Source organism: Balaenoptera borealis (genome assembly GCF_965194805.1).
Source record: "Balaenoptera borealis genome assembly, chromosome: 9".
In the NCBI taxonomy this organism is placed as follows: domain Eukaryota; kingdom Metazoa; phylum Chordata; class Mammalia; order Artiodactyla; family Balaenopteridae; genus Balaenoptera; species Balaenoptera borealis.
Genome location: NC_138873.1, coordinates 43,956,948 through 43,971,580, shown reverse-complemented (window position 1 = coordinate 43,971,580; position 14,633 = coordinate 43,956,948). Strand labels below are relative to the sequence as shown.

Below are 14,633 nucleotides of genomic sequence, written 5' to 3'. Positions count from 1 at the left end.
GTAAGAAGCGATTCAACTGCTAGATGTTTGTAGAGTTGTTGTTAGTTTTTATTTTTTTAATCGCACAAAAGGGCAAAATTTAAGTAGGCTTTCTTTATAAAATTATCATCTTTTTTCCAAAACAGAAACAATTGGAGGACACAAAATATTATTTGTGGGTTAAATCTTGATTCTAATTAAATTTATAATATTGAAAAATAAAATCAGAGTGATTGGGGAAAGCTTTCCTATATGCTAGCAACACATTCAGACATAACAAATGACTCAATTAGTGAAATTATTTTCATTTTACCCATTAAATGGAATTAGAACCATCCATGAAAACTTATGTAAAAGAAAATCACATGCATTTTCCTTAAACTGGTGTATTCTTGCTTCATATTCACTAAACATTTAATATAGGCAATTACAGGATAGTTGGGGTCACTGAGCTGAGCAGGTGTGGGAGGATCTAAATAGTTAAGTAAAATAAACATTTCTGATGGTCTTATCTCCGTACCTTCTGATCTTAATAAATGTCACCAGGATAACCTAAAACAACTCTTCCAGCAACTCTCTGCAGGGAATTAAAATCAGAAGCATTTGGTGATTTCTAATCTGTTCAGGTTGCTCTGGGAGGGAAAATGCCTCATTCCAGCAGAAAGTACCTGGGATTACATTCAACAACATTTAGAAAGTTTGGTGTTGAGGTTAAAATGTGAAGAAAAGAGAAAGTAAAGGTAAATAAACACCATGTTCTAAAAATAAAAATGGCTTAAAAGGTGCAATTTTTAAAATATGACATTAAGGCAAAGTAAGTACATTCTCAATCATAATTACCACACATTAATTTCACTTTGGGAGAAGTATTAAAATTTAATTACCTGAATTTACAGTAATAAGACATATCTAGTTGGTTACTGAATTTCACTCTCTGCCACAAGTTTTCTAAAAAGCCCTAAATAAGCAAAAGCTCTCAACTTCTAAAAGTCATTAATAAAATTAAGAAATTCTTTGGTAATGCTCAGTAGTAAGTTCTTGAAAATCACGCATTTGAAATTCATTCATTCACTCTCATTTCCTTCTTGATAGGCAACCATTCTAATACATTTAACGTGTAACTTGAAAAAAACACTTTGTACTGCAGTATCATAGAGGAATAGACCATTCCACTTATCCTAAGTGTACAGCTTGGTAAATTCTCACAAATTGAACACAACTGTGCAGTCAGTCCCAAGATCAGGAAGCAGATGTTGCTAGCACCCCACAAGCCTTTCTTGTGCCCCCTTCTAGTCACGAACAGCTCAGGGGGACCATTTTCCTGACTTTTAGCAGAAGAGGTTAACTTTGCTGGTTCTGTACATTACATAAACAGAACCATACTATTTGCACTTGTATGTGTCTGGCTTCTTTAGTTCAACATTGTGTTTTTAAGATTCATTCACGTTTTTGTGTAAATTGAAGATTGTTCATTCTTACTACTGCATGATATCACATTTTGTGACTCAACCACTGTTCATTTCCATTCTATTATTGATGGGCATTTGGGTAGGTTCCAGTTTTGCCCTTGCTAATAGGGTTGCTAAGAACCTTCTGTTTCATCTTTTGGTGAACACATGTCCATATTTCTGTCAGGCTTATGCCTAGGATTGGAACTGTAATTCACAGTATATATAATATAATATATTCACCTTCAGTCAATATGGCCAAAGCTGTACCACAATGAGCTTTTGTGCTGAGTCCTTTGCTTCTATGTCCTTATACAGTATGAATTATTGTTTTGCATGCAAATGTTTTTATTCATATAAATGGTTTTCTGTTACACATCTTGTTCTGTTTCCTACTTTTTTCCCACTCAGGATTATGGATTTAACATCATGCATGCTGCTTGTGAACATCAAGTCTGTTACTTCTGACTAGACACTACCAGAGGATGGATAGTGACATTTTTATTAACAACAGGGGAAAAGTTTCATCCAAAAAACACAACTCTATAGGCCCACTGAAAACCAAGTTTTTAAAGACTATTTGATTCTGCAGGAAAAGAAGGACATAAAACTATAAAGTATGGCCCAAATTTTATTTTATTTTATTTTTTTTTATATATATGTATACATTTCCTTTATTTATTTATTTATTTTTGGCTGTGTTGGGTCTTCGTTTCTGTGCGAGGGCTTTCTCTAGCTGTGGCAAGCGGGGTCCACTCTTCATCGCGGTGCGCGGGCCTCTCACTATCACGGCCTCTCTTGTTGCGGAGCACAGGCTCCAGACACGCAGGCTCAGTAATTGTGGCTCACGGGCCCAGCCGCTCCGCGGCATGTGGGATCTTCCCAGACCAGGGCTCGAACCCGTGTCCCCTGCATTGGCAGGCAGATTCTCAACCGCTGCGCCACCAGGGAAGCCCCCCAAATTTTATTTTTAAATATATATATCTGAAAGGAAATATACCTGATATAAATAGTGTTTACTATGATATAGGACCTAGGGTGCTTTTAAAAATTTTTTCCTGTATTATCCAAGGATATTATAGCCAAGAAAAAGGTAAGTAAACAAGAAAATATAAAACATATGAGTACTGTTTTTACATGAGTTAAGTGTTAGAAAACATTCTTACTTTTTATATCTTGATCATTTGTTTTTACATCATTGTTTTCATAATCATTATCTGTAGTTTGTGCTAAGTCTACTGTTGTTGTCTCTTCAAATACTACCTTGTTTTAAATCTTTGTCTTTCCTCTCTATTTAGTTTCTTTTATACTGCAACTTTCTTCATTAGAAAGGCCAACTGAAGTCAGCACATCCCTCTCTTCTCTAGGGAGCAGCCCTCTTCCTCCCAAAGCTAACAGGTGAGATTTTGCATAGAGTAGAGTGTTATTATGAAAACTCTACATCTTGTAGTTATCTTTTAAGACGTCTTTTCTCTTCTCAAACTTGTTTCTTAATTAACTCAATCATTATATCTAACCCACACTGAGAATATTTTAAATTATAATTGTTAGGGTTACTAAATAGAAACAGGGTCTCATACAAGACAGGGCCCTTCTACAATTTTAACCCACATTAGCGCCAGGGATTCATGTTACTCCATTTTGCTTCTACTTCAAACTGTCCTTTGTTCTCGGCTACAAACAAAAATGTCAGTGGTCATTCTCTCAAGCAGGAACAAAACCCAATATTTAGGGTCAGAGAACTTTTTACAGTTTAGAAAGGACAGTAGCGATTATCTAATTCCAGTGATAACCTTTTCTTATGTTCACTTATTAACTAAATGATTATACCTAACCCACATTGAGAATACTTTAAATTTGGCTTCATCATGACTGCCATGAGCCTGAGGCACTTTTCTCTTTGTGGGCTCCTTTTTCTGTACAAAAATATTAAAAATTGAAAAGCTTGAAAATCCAATAAGATGGGGAAAGAGACAACAGAGATGAACTGGGGAAAGCAGGACAAGGGATAGGACCAGAATGCGCCATCCACATGGCTGGCGAGGAAGAAGGCTCTCTCATGAGCTGTACCACATTTTTTCACCTCCTTCCTTGACACATCCATATGGAAGTGCTCTGGGGAGCCCTTGAAAGACCACAAGCACCGTGCTCCCCAACTACCCTGCCTGCTTCCTTTCTCTCTCACAGCACCTTTTCTGTCATGCAGCTTATCCCCTCAGGCCCCGGTTCTTTGCATCTAGCAATCTGGAGGCTGGACAGTCATATAAATAAATAAGTGTTCATTGAAGAAAGTGCTGTACAGGATGGGAGTCACCTCTTCATTCTTTATTCCTACTATGGTTAAACAAACAAACAAAACATGCCCTGGTGTTGACTTTGACTCTCTAGAACTGCCTGATCCGCCTTGGTTGTCTGACTTACTGGACCGACTAGAAATGAAAACTCTGGACAGAAAGGAGGGCCTCTTCCTTCTCACACACACTAAGGCAGCTGCCAGCTTCACCTGCACCTCAGGCTGAAACAGCATTGTATAGCACCTCTATATTTTGATCCACTGAAAAATATCTTCAAAGCAGAATGCAATCCAAGGGTAAATAAAGGAGACAACTTGTGCATTTTTAAGTCTTCTCTTGGTTAACAACTTTTGCTAATGATGGCAACAAAATTATTGGAGCCTGCAATAAGCCATCCGGTAGTCAAACAGGTCACCTTATGACCAGTATTAAGATTTAAATATCCTTTAAAATTAAACACTTTGGGGTTATTAATGGTTCCTTTCCTCTCAAAATTTTTGTGTTGAGAGGAGGTATGGGAGGAAATGTATTAGCAACAGTAGGATGTGAAGAATAACTCTAAGTACATTAAACATCTGTTGATGGAGCTATTAACACAGTTTGTAGATACCGCCACCTGGCCCTTATTCCATTTTGGTCAAACTTTAGTGCCTGAAAATATACTGTAGCAGTCACGTTCCACTTCTATTAAATCTTTTACTACTGCATTAGGTGGAACGTAAGCGTCAATCAGTTCTCATGGACAGAAAAAACACCTACTTATGGCAAATGCCAATAAGAAAATGCCAAGGGTTAACCTTCACTTAGCATTCAAGCTGGCTGTGTGAGAGGAAGCCCTTAAAGCAGCAAATGGAGAGAAAGGCAGCTAGAGTTTGTATAATCACGTTATTCAGGTGAGAGAATTTCAGCTCCTTCCTCTTTCACATCTATAGGTTATTTCCAAATGCAGCATCAGATTTCTCATGGACAGGGAGCTAAATAAAAAAGGACCTCAAAAAAAGTCTCCATCTTCCTTGAATGTTAAGCCTATACTGATTGCTCTTCTTTTTCAGAAAAAGCATGTGAACAAGTGCTTGTCCTGAAGTCTCATGAGATTTACAGAGTCCAAATAAAGGCATAAAAATGTTTCTACTGAAAGGACAACTGACTTTCCTGATGTAAGACCACTCATCCCTGGTGTTCTATAAAACATGGTCTATAAGCTACAAAAGCATTCTTCCTCCCTCTGCAACTGAACCCGGCTTCCTTGTTTTCTGGCTTCTCGGCTCCTCCTATATTACCATTTTCTTCGTATACAAAGATACTCTACTAAAGAGATTCACCATGTTTGCAGAGGTGCTTCAAGGGGTCTAAGGGACTGAAATTTCATTTTTAAGTTCCTCTATGACATGTGTCTGCTTCCAGCTTGGCTATTTGAGATTTAAGGCCTCAGTCTATGAATGTTTATGGAATGATGGACTCAGTGATGATCTTGAGCTTTAAGAGAGACCACCATGGGTCATCCTCACCCATGCTAACTGTTCTGTGCAACTGCCTCTAATTCCACATACCACAGATATATAACGTTCCTTGAAATTGTTCATCTCAGCTCCAAAAAGAAATGTCCTCTTTCTGCTTCCTATGTATCAATATGCCCTCTGTATTATCCATTAGATACTGTAGAACCCCATGGTCAAACGTCTGCCCCAATATTATGACTTAAGGATGTGTCTTGGCCCTAGTTTGATGCAGTTGGACTGGTTTATCAGTCATAGTCATATCAAAAGCATCTACTTTCCATTCTGTGAATGGATGGCATGTGTTGTGGTGACATTTAAGTCTTTGGCATTCTTTGACAATTCAATCTAGTTATTGCATTCGATTTCATTCTGTCTTCATTATGTAATTGGTGCTTTGATTTCCTTCTCTGTAAAATGAGGAAAATGATGCCTGGGTTATATATTTCATGGATGATAGATACAAATGGAAAAAGATATATATCTTGAAGCACAATATGATACAGCTATTGACAGCGTTATCTCTCACCTTTCCCCCTCCTTCCCGTTCCCAAAGCCGTTACACTAGTTTAGAAACTTTTTATGCCTTACCTACATTATCTCTATTCTGTCAATTTGAAAAAAAAGTTAAAAACAAAAAGATCCCTTTCTTTCCTCCTGCTGGCTGAAATACTACTGATGCTTGAAGACTCAACTGACATACTTTTTCCACCCTAGAGACTTCCCAGTTCTCCCAGAATTGCTTACTTGCCATATTTTATATTAAACTGTTAGCTTCTGATAAGTCTGTCTCTTCACCTAAATTGTAAATTATTTGAGGGAAGAAGTCCTGTTTTTGGTTACCTTTTCTTCCTCCATCCACAGTACTTAGCATAATGCTTGAAAAACTAAAGTTTCGTGAAGAATTGAATCAATTGAATGAGGCTAGTGAAGAGACCTGGCTAGGAATACTATCACATTAAGACCAAAATACATGTCTTGCCAAATTCTGTGGCCAATTCTTTTTATCTTCATATTCAGGACCTCTTGGCAGCATTTGAAATGGCTGAGTACTTTCTTTTGTGAAGCACATTTTCCTGCCGGTTTTTAGGACACCACACTCTCCTTTTCCTTCCACTTTACTACTTCTCCAATTTATTTTCTGACTCCCCTTCCTCTGTTCACATCTAAATACTAGAACATCCCAGAATTCTGTCCTTAATCCTTCACCCTTTCTACTAACTCTCCCCAGATGATATCATCTTGTCTGATGCCAATAAACATCATTGATATGCCATCAATCCCAGGTTTATATCTCCAGCTCAGAGGGCTCCCCTGAATTCTGGACTTATATATCCGTTGTCTTTGAGGTTCCACTAGGATGACCGATTTTCATCTTAAATTTAACATGCACAGTACAAAATTCTCGATTCTCTTTCACTCCTTCCCAAGTCTGGTTAGTCCCCCAGTCCCCACACCTCCTTCAATTTGATTAGGCCAAAAATCTAGGAGTCATCTTTCACTCTTCTCAATCCTTCAAAACTTACATCAAATCCATCAGCAAGGCCGGTGACCTCTACCTGCGAAACATATCTCACATCTGACCCCTTCTCTCCATCCCCACTGCTACAGCGCCAGTCCAAGCCTCCATCACCTCTTGCTTGGACGGAGTGGTCTTCTAGCTTCCAACCTTTCCCCACAGTCTTTTCTTCACACTGGTGTCAAAGGAAACTGTTGAAAAGCGTAAGTCCCATCATGTAAATTAAACTCCTTCAAAGGTTTCCTATTGGATTAGAATATAATCTAAACTTTTCCCTCATCGTCTGCAAGGCTCTGAACTCCACCTAAGTCTGCCGGCTCATCTCTTGCACTTTCTCTCTGGAACACTCCAGTCCTGCAAGGCGCTCTCATCGTCAGCTGCTGGGAACACTCTTCCCTCAGATCATCGCATGGTGCCTCCTCATCTTTCAGGTCTTGGCTCAACACCGCCCTTGGAGTCACCTTCCCTGACCACTCTAACTATGGTAGCCTTGCCCCCCACACCCTATAGCCCTCTATCCCATTATTTTATTTTATAGTTTTACTAGAAATTATCACTGTGAGGAATTATTCATTTACTCATTTTCACATTTAGTGTTTGCCTCCACCAACCTCTCTTTGTATCAGGAATTTATCCTTGTTCACTGTTGTAACGCTAGTTTAGGATAATGCCTGGACCATAGTGGATACACAACAAATATCTGTTGAATGACTGGAACATATACTTCATGTATTCATTTACTAAACAATCATTTAGCACCATCTGTGTACAGGCCTTGAATATGTGCTGCTGATATAAGTGTGATAAAATAGGGCTCCTGGGACCTCCCTGGTGGCACGGTGGTTTAGACTCTGCGCTCCCAATGCCTCGGGCCTGGGTTCAATCCCTGGTCAGGGAACTAGATCCCGCATGCGTGCCGCAACTAAGTGTTCGCATGCCGCAACTAAGGAGCCCACCTGCGGCAGCTAAGACCTGGTACAACCAAATTAAAAAAATATATATATATTTTTTTAAAATTTAAGGTTCCCGCTTTCAAGAGGAGTAGGGGAGACAATGAGGGACAGACCTGTCCCTGAGGGACAAGCGAGAGCCACAGGAGCATCTAGGTGAGGTGTGCAACAAAGACCCGGGGTGTCTGTAGGAGGTTTGGGAAAAGACTTTGTGAAAGAGAGTGTATTAGGTTTCTACTGCTCTCATAGCAAATTACCACAAATTTAGCATCTTAAAACAGCATCTATTTATTATCTTCTAGTTCTAGAGATCAAAAGTCCCACTGGGCTCAGCTGGGTCTCAGCTTAGAGTCTCACAGGTCAGCAGGGCAGTGTTCATTTCTGGAGGCTCTGGGGGTACGTGGTTTTTCAGTTCATTCAAATTGGCCAAATTCAGTTTCTTGCGGTTGTAGGACTGAGGTTAGTATTTCCTCGCTGGCTGTCATTTAGGGGCTGGTCTTTGTTCCTAGGAACTCCTCACAGTTCTTCTCAAGCTTTCCCTGTAACCTGCCTCCAGTCACGGGGCGTGAGATATCTCTCACACTTCGAGTCTCTGCAACTTCCTCTTCTGTTGCATCCCTCTTCGGTCTCCAGTCAGGGAAAGTTCTCCGCTTTTAAGTTCTGGGGATTACAGGGGGCCCATCTGGATAATCCAGGATAACTTCCCTATTGTACAGTGTGTAATGTAAATTGTATCTGTAAAATCACGTTTGGCAAGTATAACAGCATAATTACAGTTTCTGGAGATTAGGACATAGACATCTTTGTGGAGGCATTATTCTGCCTACCTTAGAGTAGATGACTAATCTAAATCTTTCAGATTAATTAGGGGTTTTCTAGGCAAGAAAAGTGAGAACATGCCAAACAATGGGAAAAAAACAGAGAATCACAAAATCCTTGCCAGTCATCCCATATCGCTAGAACACTGGGATGTCAGTATGCATGGGAAAGGTGTAGGACGAAACATAAGGCTAGAGAGGTGGGAAGAACGTAGATGTTGAAGGCGTTGTGTGCAACATGGAGGAGTTTGGACTGTATCACAAGGTCAACCAGGAGCCATCAAGGGCTTCTGAGGCTGGGAGCTTGTGATGGGATTTAGGGAGAACAGCAATTCCAGACAAGACTGGGTTGGCTGTAAGAGCAGAGGAACTTGCATGTCAAACCAAGTGAACACTTCTGTGACCCAACAAGTGAGGAAGAGGAAGTGGCTGATTGTGCAAAAAACTGTGTGAAATGCTCCAGGTTGCCTGGGAAGACTCAAGTGCTCTGATTTCCTACTTCTTGGTAAGGATCATGAAAGGATCCTCAATCCCAAATTATCTCACTCACATATGTCACATATTATACCATAGTTATATGTATATAGTACAAAAATAATACATATATATAATTACATGCATAAAATTTTACACATATGTATTATATATTATATATAATTTAAAATTGTATAATTTTATAAATACCTTTATAATATAGTAAAAATTTATTCTGAATCATCTGGATGTTCACTCTCTAATCAAGATTGTCTAACCCAATTGTCACTGGATTTCGGTGCCTACAGCTGAGTGTATGTATATGATTCCATGGTCTGAGTCTTAAGGAGAAAAGAGCAAAAGCAGACCCAAATGTTTTATTCATGCTAAGTGAAGGCCAAATGATCTGTGCTTGCTGTCTGAATAACAGTATCACAGTAGAACAAAGAACAGAAGTGATGGGAGATTGAGTCTCAGCAGAGAGGGAATGCCCAGCACAAAACCCACATCCAGCAGTCAGCATCATTTCGTGTTTCAAATAGGCAGTTTCAGCAAAACAAAACCATCGGTTATATTAAATTGAATATTAATATGAATAGTGTTGGTTTTGTAGCTTTGTTTATATATAATTTGAAATTTCATTTTGTTTAATAAGGTTTATATCTAGTTTTGTAGGTCTATATATATGTGAGATTATTATATATGAAATTGATTTAACACTGGGGACGGAGTCCATAAAAATAATTTTTATTTGTAATTCAAATTTCCGAAATGCAACTCTATTGTTTTAGTTATTTGACTGCTACCCTTCACAGGACAGGTGATTATATTCCAGTCATGTAATTGAGGAGAAGGTGGGGGAGAAGTAGGATTACTTAGAGAATTGTAGTATCAAAACATTTCTGATTCTGAAAGAAATTATGCAGCTTCATAGTGGTTTTTATCTATTCTGAAGAGTTCTATACTACAAGCATGCATATTTCTCTTTGTTTTGCTATATGTTAATTGCATTTTTATATAAGAATGAAAACCTATAATTTTTTATAATGAAAAATCTATATCTATTTTTGTGCTAACGCTCCTGTTTAGAATATTGAAACTTTAAGAATTAAAAGGACTGTTAAATTCAACTCTATCACAAACACACACACACATACCTGTCATAAAAAACAACAGCAACAAGGACTAGAGGAACTGAATGGCTTGTAACACAACTTTCAGCACTTTATGTTTTCTGTGTCTTAGACCCAGACTACAAGTCAGGCCTGCTTATGACCTGTGCCTACAGTGCCTTATACTTCTTCATCCAGCTCAGAGCAACTGAAATGTCCAAGGTCTGTCTCCCCCACTGGACTCAGCTCTGCAAAGATAGGGATCTCTTATGCCTGATTCCTGCTGTATCCACATTGTTGAGCACGTATTTATTGAGAAGGAGAGGAGGAGAAAAGGAAGGGCAGAGGAATGAGATGAATGCATGAATGGATGAATGGATGGATGGATGGATTGAAGGAAGGAAGGAAGGGAGGGAGGGAGGGAGGAAGGAAGGAAGGAAGGAAGGAAAGAAGAAAAGAAGGGAGAGAGGGAGGGAGGAAGCAGGAGAGAAGGAGGAAAAGAAGAGAAGGAGAAAGAGGTCTGGTTCAGGTCTCTAAACTCCCAGTCTACTCTTTTTTACTATACCATACACCATGCAAAACCGTAAATCTACATTTTTTTCAGGATTTACACTTGAGATTACAATCCTGCTGTCATACAAAAAGGTCCACAAGAATAGAAGCCAGCTTACCATGATACCATAATTGAAGGAAGCCCCATGGAAGCAAAGCACCACGTATATTTTACTAAAACTATATTCTCAAGCCTAGCGCAATGTCTGGCATATAGTATGTGCTCAAAAAATATTTATTGGATAAATGTATGTAGGAATCAGGGGAAAGACTAAGGAAAACTGTTGCAGCTAGTCCAAAAACACTTGTAAGTCTCAGTAAAGCAATACATCTGTCTATTTTTGCAAGAAAATCAAAACACCTCCTCAGCAAATGGATTACAGGAAAACTGTCTTGAATCTGATGTTGCAAGATGAGAATTTCCATTTATAAGGAGGATACAAATAGAGGGAATTAATCAGAGTATGAAGAAAATCAAGTTAAATGTTTTAGTAAAACATTAGAGAAAGAAACTTGTTTCCTCTGTAATAAAGATTAGACAGTTGATAAGCTCCTCAAGAGGACATAATGATCTCTCCCAGTGGAATCAAGTATATAGAAACTGCCCCAAGAATGAATGACTGCTCTTAACCAGTTGTGTTGCCCAAGGTCACGTGCAGATGCTGCAGACCCAGCAAGCGTAATAAAAAAAAAATCAGTGGAAAAAGCAAGCAATAGGTAAGGCTGGAGAAACAGTCAGGGAATCTTGTAGGGGGTCGGTAGTGGGATGAGGGATTTCAATTATTGCAGCGTGGAGTGGCGAACAGGGCCCAGGCTTTGGAACTGGTAGACTTGGATGGTGACACTCACCAGCTACCTGACTTTGGACGGGTTACTTATCCTCTTCGAGCTTCACTTTTTGGATGTAAAATAAAGACAACGCTATTTGCATTAGAGTTAATGTGTATATAGTTGCTGGCATGCGATAGGTACTCAATGAGTGGTATTTAAAATTATCATCATCATCATCATCATTCTAGTATCAGGGACCTCTGAACATACAGAGGAAAAAAACGGTTGCACGACTTCACTTTTGCATTTCTAACAAACTCCTAGGTGATACCAATGGGGCTGCTCCATGGACCACACTTTGAGAAACCAGATTGGACCCTTTCAGAACCTCTGGCTCTCCTCTAGAACTGCAGCTCCACAAGTTCTCCAAGTGATTCCTGTGTACACTGAAGTCTGAGATGCGCTAATCTAGAGTATAGAGTTTCTGATGCAAGGCGGTGGGCAGGGTGGGGGGAGTCTTTCTACAAAAGAAACTGTGAGGACTAATTTACATTGCTCTAAATAATAACAACAATATGCTTTTAATGGGACACGTTGTCCAGAATTTTCTTCCCGAGTTCTATGGGAAGAATGGCCAACTGAGGATGTAGCTGATGCCCAAGAGGGGTTAATCCACCTTCATGCTCACCGGGGAAGCTAAGCTGGTGCCCATCTCCCTTGCTTTTTATAGAATGAAGATTTGGTAGAGCTGGGCTGGTGTGTTCTTAGAATGTCATCAGCGAGGCCAAAGCAGATCAGCTGTTACCATGGTCCCTTAAGCCTTTCTTTCTGTGGTTTGGTTCATCTTCAGAGGCAGCAAGTGGAAAAGGCACTAATGCCTCATCCTGTCCACCAGAGCTAACTGCCCCGCAGCTTTGTGCAAAAGGCACCCACTGTAGCCTTGCCTTTGCTCTATCCTCAAGCTTTGTCATGGGGGCGTGTAAAGGGGATAGCTGGTTGGAAACAGCAGAGTCCGTTTTCCTGTCTGAGGCTCTGTCCTTAACCTAAAGTGGGCAGCACAGAAATGTATAATAGCTCCTACCTCACCACTGACCAGGCTTTGAGAAAATGGAAATAGAGAAGGAAAAATGGTATGGGAAAACTAAATAAAGGGAGAGAATTTAAAGGAAATTTCTAACTCTGAAGAGGTGGACGGACCTAGAGTCTGTCATACAGAGTGAAGTAAGTCAGAAAGAGAAAAACAAATACCGTATGCTAACACATATATATGGAATCTAAAAATATGGTACTGATGAACCTAGTGGCAGGGCAGGAATAAAGACGCAGACGTAGAGAATGGACTTGAGGACACGGGGAGGGGGAAGGGTAAGCTGGGATGAAGTGAGAGAGTGGCATGGACATAAATATACACTACCAAATGTAAAATAGATAGCTATTGGGAAGCAGCCGCATAGCACAGGGATATCAGCTCTGTGTTTTGTGTCCACCTAGAGGGATCGGATAGGGCGGGTGGGAGGGAGATGCAAGAGGGAGGGGATATGGAGATATATGTATACGTATAGTTGATTCACTTTGTTGTACAGCAGAAACTAACGCAACATTGTAAAGTAATTATACCCCAATAAAGATGTTAAAAAAATAATAATAATTAAAAAATCATATAAAAGGAGAATCTTGGCTTCATGTCCCCTGGTTCCAAATTACCACAAGAATCTTTCTATGACGTTGGGGTTAGGACTAAATAGGATCTGCTTATGGATACTCTCTTATCAACCTGGAGCTCCAGGGTCCGTAAAATAAAGGTGGAGGAGGAAACAGTCAGGCTCTTAAAGGAACAGTGTGTCTAAATACAATCTATCTGATTGAAGCAGCTTCGTCCTCTTTTGGGTCTGCAAATCCATGGTCACTGCTCCCTCTGCTGGATCTACCAGAGTAGACTGCCTGATTTATAAATTCCAAATCCTTCATTCATTCAATCTGCCCTCTGTGAACCGAGCAACTGCTCTGAAGTGCAAAACGACATTTTGATGGGATGGGGAGAACAAAGCCAGCTTACAATTTCCTGACAGTTTGTTACTGGATGAAGAAAAAAATAGCAGCATAATTTATTTTCCACAGGAAAGGACTTGCAGAGAAAAACAGTAAGAATGAACAGTTTACCACGGACACAACATAATCTACTAAAAACATTTCCCTCTTTCTATCTTCTTTCTTGTTCTCCATTTCTAAATAGTTTGTGAAGAACACCCCTCCCCTATCTACCTCACCTTAGTGAGGAAGCTTTTCCTTTATTGGATACTTTTAAAAACTTTGATTAACTTCAAACCTATACAAAAGTGAAAAAAAATAGTACTCGCCTTCACGTACTTACCACACAGCTTCCACAATTATCAACACACGGCCAATCCTAAGTGTCTGCACCCCCATCAGCTTCCCCTTGTCCTATTATTGTCAAGTAAATTTCACACATTTTAATTCATTCACAAATGCTTCAGTATTTGTTCTAAAAGATAAGGACTATTTATGACCATATAATATCATCATTACACCTAAAAATTAATAAATTCTTAATACTGAATATCCAGTAAATGTTTAAATTCCAATTGCCCATAAATGTCATTAATTTTTTAATAATTTGCTTGTTTGAATTAAGTTCCAAATAAGGTCCCCACATTGTGTTTGGCTGATATGTCTTTTAAGGTATTTTAATCAATAGATTCCTCCTCCGACTCTTTCTTTTCCTGCAGTTTATTTTTAATGAAACCAGGTTGTTTGTCCTATAGAATTTCCTCCATTCTGAATTTTGCTGATTGCATCTCTGTGATATAGCTTCATAAGTTTGGGCTTCAGTATATTGGTAATTGGACCTAGAGCTTTGCCAGATTTAGGTTCTTTTTTTTTTTTTTTTTGAGCAATACTGCTTCATAGGCGGTGTGTTCTTCTATCCAGAGGCATCTAATGTCTGGTTGTCACTCCTTTTGTCCTGTTAGCAGCTACTGATGCTCAATGCCTAAAACATTAATTCACTGTGATATTCTAATTATATACTTTCTTATTCATTTAACTGGAATACTTCTAGAGAAGTATACTTGTATTTGGTTATCCGGTGATATAGTTTGCATAGGAAAGGCAAAATAAATGACTGATTCTCTTTATTTGCAAGTTATCAAAATAATGAGTTGGGTTCCCTAAAATGCTCCAAAGGTGACAGATTAGTTTT

At 39.1% G+C, this 14,633-nt stretch overlaps 1 long non-coding RNA gene across 4 annotated transcripts in view; it reads right to left on the bottom strand.

Moving 5' to 3' along the window:
- LOC309635287 overlaps positions 1–14,633 on the bottom strand; it is a 215,808-nt gene that overhangs the window by 33,379 nt on the left and 167,796 nt on the right. The gene's annotated exons all lie outside the window — the stretch shown is intronic.